The following is a 12,872-nucleotide window of genomic DNA, read 5'->3' as shown; positions in this document are numbered from 1 at the left end:
GCATATAGAAGCATCATCCAGCTTCTGCTGGATGTTCACGTGGTGTCCTCCCAGGTCACCAGTTTGTTGTAATAGGATGTAACTCAGAAACAGCCGATGGAAGGAGACACAGGGCGAGGTATGAGGAAAGGGCGTGGAGCTTCCACGTTCCACACACCTCCACAGGTTTACTAACCCTGAAGGAAGTTCCCAAGGGGGTACTTACAAGAGGTAGTTTTAATTCCCCAATTTCCTTATGAGGCTTCTTGAGAGCTTTTGATTTTACTTTAAATCTTTTATAAAACACCGCGTTCTCTAATGATGCAATTCCTGCAACTTTCACTACAGGCAAAGATGATTTCGGTTCACCAATTTGATTTATGGTTTCCTTATCTGAGCTGAGCTTCTTACAGCCATGACTCAGTTGTCAACATGGCACAGGTTCCACCTCATTAAAATCTGGATGCCACTGGCGGCACATCAGAAACACTATGTACCTTTATCACATAATTTGAAATGAACCTCTGTAATTGAGGTTGTTATATGATCTCGGACCACAGGAATCCAAAATGGAAGGCATGAAATATTTGTCTTTTCTGGTAATACAGTTAGGTGTGGTGCTTTACAATACCTCTAATTAATCCTGTAGGTAAACAGATACAGTTTTCTCTGGTGTGAGATACATATACATTACCTAAAATAGTGTTTTACATTCTAAAGAATGCCTAGTAATTATTAAAAGAACATTTAGAATACAAAGTGGACTAGTAGGTTGTTGTAGGATTCTGACAGCCACCCAGTTTTCATTAAGTGGGCGTTTATGTTGCTTCATTTAACTTCTTAACATTTACATTTACTTTTCCCTAATATTTCTTTGATCTAACCTGCCACCTCAGTATGTCTTTTCAGTTACACAGAAGAGAAAGGAATAAACATGAGGCTGTGCAATCTTAACCTGTTTTTGTAAGACCTCTGGATGGTATGGACTTTTAGTGGAGAGTACTAAGAAAAGGCAAATGGTTCAGAGATTGAGGATAAGGTCAGGTCTGCATCTACAAGTAGATGTCATCTTCATATGGACTTACCTTTCAGAAAATAGCAGATGTACCTCCAAAATTCTTTGTGTGTGTGTGTGTGTATACATACGCACATTGAAATATATATGCATAAATAAATATATGTATAAATGTGTGTATATATGTGTATGTATATATGTATATGTGTGTGTGCATGTGTATGTGTGTATATATGTATATGTATGTATATATATATGTATATATGTGTATGTGTGTGTGTGTGTGTGTGTGTATATATATATATATATATATGACTTCATTTATTTAGAACATTTTATGGTTCACAGCAAAATAGATTTTCCCTGCTCCCACAATGTATTTCCTCCCCCATTATTAGCATCCCTTGAAGTAAACATTTGTTACAATTAATGAACCTACATTGACACAATACAGTCACCTACACAATACAGTTCACAATATAGTTCACTCTTCCTGTTGTACATTCTGTGGATTGGAACAAATGTATAATGACATGTATCCATCATTATGGTGTCAGTATTTTCACTGCCCTAAAAATCCTCTGTGTTGCCTCTGTTTATCATACCCACCAACCCTTGGCAACTGATGTTTTTACTGTCTGTATAGTAATTGCCTTTTCCAGCATGTCATATAGTTGGAATCCTACAGTATGTAGGCTTTTCAGATTGGCTTTTTCATGTAATAATATGCGTTTAAAATTTCTCCCTGTGTGTTCATGGCTTAATGGCCTTTAAAAATTTTTTTTTAATGTTTATTTATTCTTGAGAGAGAGACATACAGACTGCAAGCGAGGGAGGGGTAGAGAGAGAGGGAGACGCAGAATCTGAAGCAGGCTCCAGGCTCTGAGCTGTCAACACAGAGCCCGACACGGGGCTCAAACTCAGGAGCCGCGAGATCATGACCTGAGCCGAAGTTGGAAGCTCAACCGACTGAGCCACCTAGGCGCCCCTTGAAGGCCTTTTTAAAAAAGCACTGAATAGGGGTGCCTGTGTGGCTCAGTCGGTTAAGCGGCCAACTTCGGCTCAGGTCATGATCTCGTGGTCCGTGGGTTCAAGCCCCGCATCAGGCTCTGTGCTGACTGCTCAGAGCCTGGAGCCTGTTTCAGATTCTGTGTCTCCCTCTCTCTCTGCCCCTCCCCTGTTCATGCTTTGTCTCTCTCTGTCTCAAAAATAAATAAACGTTAAAAAAAAATAAGAAGCACTGAATAATACTCTGTCATCTGGATGTATCTCAGTTGATTTATCCATTTTATCAAGTCAGCTACTTCTTGGTTGCTTCCAGCTGTTATAAATAGCTGCTCTAAACATGTGTGCATGTTTTTGCGTGGGCATAGTTTTCAGTTCTTTTGGATGAATATCAAGGATCACGATTGCTGGATCACTTGGTGAGAGTATATTTAGTTTTGTAAGAAACTGCCAAACTGTTTCCCAGAGCGGCTGTACTATTTTGGATTCTCACCAGCAAAGCATGAGCGTTCCTGTTGCTCCATATCCTTGCTAGCAGTTGGTGGTGTTAGTGCTCTGGATTTTGGTCCTTCTAATTAATAGGTGTGCAGTGATTGCTTATTGTTTTAATTTGCATCTTCCTTATGACATAGGTGGATCTTTTCAGTGCTTATTTGTCATCTGTATTTCTCTTTTAGGATCTTAAGGTCTTGGCCCATTTTTAATTAGGTTGTTTGTTTTCTTACTGTTGTAAACATTCTTTTTATAGCTTGGATAACATTCTTTTATCAGACAGGTCTTTTGTGAGTGTCTTCTCCCACTTTGTGTCTTGTCTTCTCTCTCGACATTGTTTTTCACAGGGCAGAATTTTTAAGTTTTAAGTAAGTCCACCTTGTTCAATTATTTCTTTCATGGATTATGCTTTTGGTGTTAGGACTAAAAATCATTGCTATACTCAAGGTTATTTAGGTTTTGTTGTATGTTTTAGGAGTTGTAGTTTTACATTTTACATTTACATCTGTAATCCATTTTGGTTAATTATTGTGAAGAACATGAGGTTTGTGTCTAGATTTCTTTTTTTTCTGCGTATGGATATCCATTTCTCTAGATAGTTTTTTAATTAAAAGTTATGTGTTAATTTCTGAAAAAATAAAAAAAAAGTCTCATCTAAATCTCAGTATCTGGTAAAATCATCTATTTAAACCTGCAGTATCTAGGAATACTGCAGTTGTATACAATAATGAATAGTCTGTATCTTGTGCAATAACACACAGCACCTATGAGGGTGAATGTAAAACTAAACTTTCTAGGTTAACAGCTCTAATATTGGTGAGGGCTTGTTACTCTATCAATAATCTTAAACATACAAATTTTATCCCCACAAGAATACACTATGTTTTGTGTTTTGTCTTTCTTAGAATACCCAAGTTGAAATGATTACTTTATTTCCATAAGATTCAAGATCAATTAAGTGGATAGCATTAAATTAATATAATTGTTTTGATGTTTATTTTTGAGAGGGAGGGATGGACAGCATGAGTGGGGGAGGGGTAGAGAGAGACTGAGACAGAGTCTGGACCAGGCTCCAGGCTCTGAGCTGTCAGCACAGAGCCCAGCGTGGGTTTCCCAACTCACCAGCTGTGAGATTGTGACCTGAGCCAAAGTTGGACGCTCAACTGACTGAGCCACCCAGGTGCTCCAATATATTATAAATTATGTAAACATTGTTTGTAACCAGAACACTGCCTAACGCAGATATGTAGTTACTAATTTTTGTTGAATAAATCAATACATCCTTATATTTGTGGTTGATGACCCATAAGTAAGTCAATAAATAATTAAATACTCCACATTTTTACTGCTAAGTACTAGATACAGTTAGGATACAAAAATGAAGTTTGACCTTTGTTTCAGGTTCATAGCAAAATCAAATAGACATGAAAAGTTTCAACAAGGAATAATTTTTTTTATGTTGGCAAGTATAAATAGATGAATTATACATTTCTTACATTTTCCTGATATCCATAATTAAATTACTTGTGATTCCTATTGATGTATATATGAATGGTTCATTCAGGTGACCTCTTTGACCCTACTAATTATAATTCTAGACTATATATACACATTAAAGAACATTATTACATGCAAATAAGTGAGAAAATAATACTTAAATCTAGACATTCTATAGTTTGGGTTGATCATTGAGGATTGGATGGTTGGGGAAACCATAGATCAACGAAGTTTTGGATGGAGATTATGCACCTTTTAGGGGGAGAACCGAAGCAGGCTGGGGGATTCGATCTTCTTTTCTACTCTTTTAACCTAAATCTCAAACCTGGACGTGACTATTTCAGTGTAAGAAAAGATCAGTTACTCATATGGCAAAAAGAAGAAATTAAGAATGAAAGAACATGTGCCCAATTGTTTATGGAATCACCTGTGCCAGTTTTTGTTGTTGTTGTTGTTGATTAGGGATTGTCTTAGTCTGTGCAGGTGGATATAACAAAGTACCATAGACCAGGTGGTTTATAAACAGTAGAAACTTCTCACAGTTTTGGGGCTGTCAGCCTGAGATCAGGATGCCAAATGGATGAGTTCTGGTGAGGGCCTCTTTCCAGGTTGCAGTCTGCCAACTTCTTTCTGTATTCTCCCATCGTGGATAGAAAGTAAGCTTGCTCTCTGGCTTCTTCTAATAAGGTCACTAATCCCATTCATTAGGGCTCCACTCTTACATTCTAATTATTTCCTAAAGTTCTTATCTTCTGATACCATCACACTGGGGATTATGTTTCAACATACGAATTTTAGGGGAGGAAAACATTCAACATTTAGCAGGGATGATGGGGAGGAGGTGGTTCTCAAGGCACTTACATCTTGGATCCAGGACTAAGACACATATCTGTAGTATTCACAGAGAGCCAGTTCAAGCCAAACGTGATGACTAATAATTCCACATAGTGACTCATGTATTTAAAATGTTTTAAAACCTGCTCAACCCAAACAGTACTTTTTTTTTCTTTCTTCTTTTTTTAAAGATTTTATTTATATAATCTCTACTCCCAGTATGGGGCTCAAACTTACAGCCCCAGGGTCAAGAGTCACATATTCTTCTGACTGACTCAGCCAGGCACCCCATTCTCCTTAGAGATAGAATTTTGCATGGAGGACAGAGTATCGCAGAGGAGATAAAATGGTTGGAGAGAAGAGCAGTGAGTTTCCTTTGATCTGTAGTCTTCAATCAAATTTTTCTTTCCCAACACACAAGAACTGTATGATACAAGACCATTAGTAAAAATGGATCTTGGTGGCAGTTATTTTTAATAGGGTAAAGGAAAGAAAGCATTCTCTCTCTCTCCCTCTGAGGGGGCGGGGGGAGTATGTAGTTTGAAGAATCCCTTCTTGCCCCAGGGATTCTGATGGACCATACCTTTTAATTCAATAGGAATCTTGCCTTAATTTCATCCATAGTGAAAACAGCGTAGGGAGAGTGGTGAACATGGTAAGAAATAAAATATAATTGTTTTGGTCATCTTGGTTGTGCTGGGTACTAAAGCTGAGAGGAATGATGAGATGGAGGAAAACCAACTAAAATGGAAAGATAAATATGTCCTATTTTTAAGTACAATAATGAACTGTGCAAGGTATGTTGGCATTTGTGAGTAATCAAGGTATGGATCACTGAATAAGTCCGTGTGATTTCTATCATGTCTGACAAATCAATCAAGTGAATTCTACAAGAAACCAGACAGTTCTGTGACATCTGGATAAAGACTTCTAGATTTATTCTGTGGTACCATTGAATTCTTTAAAATATTCTCAAAACTTCTTACTTAAATTATATTTGTTTTGATCATTAAAATATTTTATAAGGACATTTTCCTCTTTTAAAATTAGGGAAGTGTCAGTTAAAATCACATAAGTATATTTAACTGGAATTCAATAGTTTCTGCAAGTTCTTGTTCTGCAATGAAGTGGTAATAGCAGATACTGCAGAACTGCCCCAAGGAGAAGTTTGTAAAAATAGGAAATTTCCTGTGCTCATTTGGATTTACCCAGTGTTGTAGAATTGAATCATTGTGAAATATCAGACATTCCCTGAATGATTTCATCTTACTATATGAGAATCCTTACCAGAGCATCAACCAATTCTTGGCTAATGTTATTTCTTTAGTGACATTTGAACAGGGAAGTGGAGTGAAGTTGTGTGTGTGTGTGCATTTATGGACCTGAAAAGACTGGTCTTTGGGAAAAACAGAGTGATGTTGAAACTAGAGCTTTCCGTATAGACAAATGCCAACATTTTAGAAATAACACAACTTACCATGGAGACTGTTTTTAAAGTCTGCATCATGTAAGCCTCTATTCATGTTAATTGATTAGTAATTAAAATGTAGAAAACTTTCTTTTGTAGTTTATTTTGCTTTTTAATCAATTCAGAGTATACTCTGGTAACTGGCACTTTTGTGTCCTTATAGTACAATGTTTACTTGATATTTCAAAGGTACCATAAAAATCGGGTCTTCTGTGTCATCAAAGAAGCATATAAAACTCTTAAAACTAGTTATGTGAAACATGCTTTATTAACTTTTTTTTATTTTGAAAATGATAAGACATTTAACTGGAATTCTTTATTTCTCAACCATATCCTACAATTTACTGTGCTGATTTTATTTACTATACTTGTATATTATTAGTTCTATGTTAGTCCAAAATTATATTGTTCTTGTACATTACTAGCAAAACGTGCAAGGTTTTTCTTATTGAATAGAGGCTAATAAATCCAGCAGAGATCTTATAAGGAATTGAAAAAATAATTATAAAACACTAAAAACTGTTACATTGCACGATTCCAGAAGTATTTATATATGTAACTAAAAGGGATATAAATATATAATATTTCTATGGTGATTTTTGTGTTCAATTGGATATCTCTATATCCTTTTGTCATCTCAGGAACAAGGTATAATTATAATCACATACCATTGATATTGAAGATTAGTAACCCAGAGAAAAAGAAATCTTGTTTAAATGCATTCCGTAAGAGAACTGTTAAGATACCCCTCACCAACTCCATAGTACTTACTAATACTTGGTTAGCAAAAATCAGATGTGGTTTATTTGGCAATATCTGGGGAATTTATATATTTATGTACAATTTTAATTTAGAAGATGGAGTGCACGAGCGGGAGAGGGGCAGAGGGGCAGATGGAAAGAGAGAGAGAATCTTAAACAGGCCCCATGTTCAGCGTGAAGCCCGACGTGGAGCTTGATCTCACAATCCTGGGATCATGACCTGAGCCAAAATCCAGAGTCGGACGCTCAACTGACTGAGCCACCCAGGCACCCCTGGGGGAATTTTTTTTTTAATGCTTCAGGAAAGTAATTTAAGGATTAGTATAAAGTACATGGATTTACAACATAGAATGAAAACTGTAGGCATTTTCTCATAAAATTAAGCATAATTATACACAAGTATATGTAAACCATATTCAGTGAGGTTTTGTTTTTCTCTGTTACAGGTTAAGATACGTTTTGGAAATAGGCAGCCCTCAAATCTCAATTGCTTGATATACCAAAGTTGTCTTTGTGTCTGACAGAGGTTGGCCTTTTCTCTGCACCTTATTATCTCCACTCCAGCTCCAGACTGACTGAATGGTTCTCTTTGGGAAAATGCTGGTCTGAAGGCAGAGGGGGAAAAAACGGTAAACCATGGACTTAAGGCTTATGGTTTGGTTGAGAAGTAACACACCTCTCTTCTGCAACCATTTCCTCTCTGATGTCTGAGTTCAGCAGCATGGCAATGAATAATCTTATCCCCAGTGGGGTAAGCATACAAGAGAGCAGCAAATATTTAACAATATTCAACAATAATGTATTTTAATATAGTCTCATAAACTTATAGTTACTCCTCATTAAGGAGCTGATAAAAATCATTAGACCAGGTATGGTTAAATGTGATTCAATTCAATATTAATTCATGATTTCATTCTGAGAATCCAGTGCTTTTACTGCCAAACCATTCCTTAATGGATTTTTAAAAATCATTTTTTCCTATTATAGAAAACTCTAGTATGCTGTATCTGTAGCTGCTTCAAGTTATTTTATTCATCAGTTTCTTAATACACACTCTTAAATATTCACGAGCATGGTAGAGTTCCTACCCCTCTGAAGCTCACAGTTGGGGAAATAATTACATTCCATTTTGTGATCATAAAATCAGAGTATGTGTAAGATATTCTGGTGAATATCATTTCAAAAATTGTGAAATGTGCTTTATGCAGTTTTTCTCATTTAATACAACAGTGCTGCTATGTAGATGTCATTACTTTTTTAATAATTATAGATGATGAAATCAGCTTGAGGTGGTTAAGTGACATGCCCAAGCTAAGATAGCCATGCTTAACCCAAAGCAGGTCATGTGCTCTAGAGCCTAAACTCTTTGACCACACTGTACGGTCAGCCCCTATTTTTCTTTCTCTGGCAGTGTGTTTTCAGTTTGTGTGATCCTGAGGTTATTTACTTTGTGTTCTGCATCTGGGTTATTGGCCATATTGATGGCTGTTTTCTACCACTTTTGATAGGGTAAGTGCCTATCCTATTGGCTTTGAGCTCAAAACTGAAATGGACATCCATTGGGCAAGATATGAGAAGTACTTGACCTTCTGCACATCTTTATTGAACTTTCCCTGTGGTAGCAGTTTAGGAGTCTTCTATCAAAATTTAGTCACTTCAAAATGGATCAATTTGTGTTTAGTGTACTTATTCTAAAGTGAAAAAAAATTTAGCACTTTATGATGAAAACAGATTTAAATACATATAATAGTTTTAGATACTCTCATTTGAAATTACTAAGCCTCAGCTGAGTGGAAAATAGATTTGTCCAAAATATTTCTATTGTTGAATAAAGTGCAATCTGTTGTACACTTTTCTGGTGCTCTGTGTGAAGCTTTCATGCTTTCAAAAGACTGATGAAAATTGTGAAAAACTCAAAATCTCGTTTATGAATTTTGAAGAATGAGGACCATAATAACTTCCTTAGTATATATTTTAAAAGATGAGGTAAATTGTTTCTCTGTAACTAAGGAGAATAAACTTAAGGATACTAGATGGAGTCATATAATACCTAAATATAAGAAAAATACATATTTTTTTTTACATTAGAGCTTCTTACCAAAAAGTTGAACACTTTTGGAGGTGGTATTTTAAATCCTTGTAAAAATGTGTGTGGGAGAATCCAGATAACTATGTGCCTCTGCAAGTAGGAATTTTATTTAAATTCTAGTTAGTTAACAGATAGTGTACTATTAGTTTGAGCTGTACAATATAGTGATTCAGGACTTCTGTACATAAGCCAGTGCTCATCACAGCAAGTGTATTATTTAGTGTTCTCTGTAGTTAAGAGTCTGTTTCTTGGTTTGCCCCCTCTGTTCATATTTTTCTTAAATTCCACATATGAGTGAAATCATCTGGTATTTGTCTTTCTCTGACTGACTTATTTCACTTAGCATAATACCCTAGCTACATCCATGCCATTGCAAATGGCAAGATTTCATTCTTTTTTTAGGCTGAGTAATATTCCATTGTATATACATACTACCACTTTATTACCTATATATGAATGGATGCTTGGGCTTCTACTGTAATTTGGCTACTGTAAATGATGCTGCTATCAACATAGGGGTGCATATATCCATTTGTATTAATGTTTTTCTATTCTTTGGGTAAATAGTATGATTCCTGGATGGTAGTAAGGAAGTTCTAGTTTTAACTTTTTGAGGCACCTCCATACTGTTTGCCACAGTGACTGCCCCAGTTTACATTCCCACCAATAGTGCAAGAATTCCTTTTTCTCCACACCCTACCAACACTTATTGTCTCTTGTGTTTTGGAATTTAGCCATTCTGACAGGTAGTAACTCATAGTTTTGGTTTGCATTTCCCTGCTGATGACTGATTCAGCATCTTTTCATATGTCTGTCAGCCATCTGTATGTCTTCTTTGGGAAGGGATCTATTCATGTGTTGCCATTTTTAATAGGATTTGTATTTTTTGTGTTTTTTTTTTGATGTTAAGTTGTATCTGTTTTTTTAAGTATGTTTTTGATACTAACCCTTTATCGGTTATATCATTTGCAAATATCTTCTCTCATTCACTGGGTTGTCTTTGAGTATTGGTTGATTCCTTTGCTGTGCAGAATCTTTATTTTTATGTAGTCCAAATAGTTTACTTTAGCTTTTATTTCTGATGCTTCAGGAGACACATCTAGAAAAATGTTGCTACGGCCAATGTCAGAGAAATAACCACTTGTGCTCTCTTCTAGGATTCTGGTGGTCCTGTCTCACATTTGGGTCTTTAATCTATTTTGAGTTTATTTTTGTGTATGGTATAAGAAAGTGGTCCAGTTTCATTCTTTTGCATGTTGCTGTCCAGTTTTCCCAACATGATTTGTTGAAGAGGCTGTCTTTTTCCCATTGCATATTCTTGTTTCCTTTGTTGATTAATTGACCATATAATTATGGGTTCATTTCTGGGCTTTCTGTTCTGCTCGGTTGATCTGTGTGTCTGTTTTTGTGCCAGCACCATAATGTTTTGATCAGTACAGTTTTGTAATATAACTTGAAGTCTAGAATTGTGGTGCCTCCAGCTTTGCTCTTCTTTTTCAAGGCTACTTTGGCTACTTGAGGTCTTCTGTAGTTCCATGTAACTTTTAGGATGTTTGTTGTAATTCTGTGAAAAATGCTGCTGGTATTTTGATTAGGATTGCCTTAAGCCTATAGATTATTTTGGAGAGAGTAGACATTTTAACGATGTTTGTCCTTCCACCCTGTGTACATGGAATGTCTTTCCATTTCTTTGTGTCTTCTTGAGTTTCTTTCATCAGTGTTTATAGTTTTCAGAGTACAGGTCTTTCACCTCTTTGGTTAAGTTTATTCCTAGGTGTTATTGTTGGTGCAATTGTAAACAGGGCTGCTGTTTTTTTGTAAAATTTCTCTTTGTACTGCTCCATTATTGTCAAGATCTAGTACTTTTTTGGTAGTCTTTCAGGTTTTCTATATATAGTATCATGTCATCTGCAGATAGTGAGAATTTTACTTCTTCCTTGCCAATTTTGGATGCCTTTTACTTATTTTTGTCATCTGATTGTTGTGGCTATGACTTCTAGTACTGTGTTGAATAAAAGTGGTGAGAATGAATGATATCCTTGTCTTATTCCTAGTCTTAGGGGGAAAGCTCTCAGTTTTTCCCATAGAGGATGATGTTAGCTATGGGTTTTTCATAAAAGGCCTTTGTTACTTGGAAGTATGTTTCCTCTAAACCTACTTTGTTGAGGGTTTTTATCATGAATCGTTGTACTTTGTCAAGCGCTTTTCCTGCATTTTTTGAAATACAGTAAAACCTTGCTTTGTGAGTATAATTCGTTCCGGAAACATGCTTGTAATCCGAAGCACTTGCATATCAAAGTGAATTTCCCCATAAGAAATAATGGAACCTCAGATGATTTGTGCCACAACCCAAAAATATTCACACAAAAATGATTACAATACTATAGTACAAAATAATAAAGAAAATGCAAAATATAAAGAAAAAAAATTAACCTGCACTTACCTTTGAAAACTTTCATGGCAGCTTTTCCACATCTTCCAGGATACGTGGCTGTTGCTTTGATATTCTCGTGACTACTTGTGGTGCATTTAGCCCCCTTATTTCTTGTTTTTTCTTTATTGTGCAAGTTGTCAATGTCGACTTCTGATAAAATTTTGCAATTTTGGCCGCTCATACCTCATTCATACTTCTCTATGATTTCTTTCTTAACTTCCACTGTAATCATCTCCTTTTTTTTTTTTTTTTTTTTTTTTTTTTTTTACTGCCTTTCTTTTCAACCTTTTTTCTGCCTGGAAGCCATTGTATATGCTCACACGGAAGTTGACTACAGTACAGTATTAATAAACTATTGTCATATACTGTATTTAATGTAACTGGCAATAAGGCAGCAGAGCAAAGGGTCTATATCTGCAGGCAGCCTGACCTAGAATGAAGCAAAGCATTCCTAAGCTTCCTCTTGTGTGGAGAAACAAAGAACTGTCCATAGGTGCTTTGGAGTGACGGAATATATAGTGACACTTGTGGGCACCTTCCAATGTTCTGAAAAATCACTGATTTCTGCCAAACATCACAGTTTGACACTGAGCATTGGAGCATGGGAGACAATCACCCACAATCCCACAGTGAGAGAGAGAGAGAGAGAGAGAGAGAGAGAGAGAGAGAGAACCATTGGCTCAGTTGTGATCATGTGACATTCAGCCTCATGTACTACTCGTATTGCAAGACATTACTCGTTTATCAAGTTAAAATTTATTAGAAATGTTTGCTCCCTTTGGAATACTCACAGAACAAGTTACTTGCAACCCAGGGTTTTACTGTATATCATATTTTTTTTTCCCTTTCTCTTATTGATAAGATGTATCACATTGACTTGCAATTATTCAGGCATCCTTGCATCCCAGCAATAAATCCAATTTGATCATGGTGAATGATTTTTTTAATGTATTAGTGCATTCGGTTTGCTAATATTTTGTTAAGGATTTTGGCCTCTGTGTTCATCAGAGATATTGGCCTGCAGCTGTCTTTTTTTTATGGTGGGTTTTTTTTTGTTCGTTTTTGTTTTTGTTTTGTTTTTTTTTGTTTGTTTTTAGTGTCAGGGTAAATGCTGGCCTCAGAGAATGCATTTGAAAGTTTTTTGTGTGTATTTTTCGAAATGTTGGAGAAGAATTGGTATTAAATTTTCTTTAAATATTTGGTAGAATTGACCTGTGAAGCTGTGTGGTCCTGGACTTGGGTTTCTAGGAAATTCCTAAATTACTGCCTCAATTTCATTGCTGGTAATTGGCCTGTTC

The 12,872-nt window shown here is 36.0% G+C and overlaps 1 long non-coding RNA gene across 9 annotated transcripts in view; it reads left to right on the top strand.

The window, feature by feature from the left end:
* LOC109495729 overlaps nucleotides 1-12,872 on the top strand; it is a 369,888-nt gene that overhangs the window by 237,924 nt on the left and 119,092 nt on the right. Inside the window, exon 5 of one of the 9 annotated variants that reach the window (XR_006592083.1) lies at nucleotides 7,498-9,391. The exons of the other annotated variants lie outside the window; for them this stretch is intronic. This is a non-coding gene — a long non-coding RNA (uncharacterized LOC109495729). Of the gene's footprint in view, nucleotides 1-7,497; nucleotides 9,392-12,872 lie in introns of those variants that run through there. 9 annotated transcript variants of the gene reach the window in all.

The sequence above is a fragment of the Felis catus genome, chromosome F1 (assembly GCF_018350175.1).
Source record: "Felis catus isolate Fca126 chromosome F1, F.catus_Fca126_mat1.0, whole genome shotgun sequence".
Taxonomy (NCBI): domain Eukaryota; kingdom Metazoa; phylum Chordata; class Mammalia; order Carnivora; family Felidae; genus Felis; species Felis catus.
Note: the sequence above shows the minus strand (reverse complement) of the source record. Positions and strands in the feature narration are given on the sequence as shown.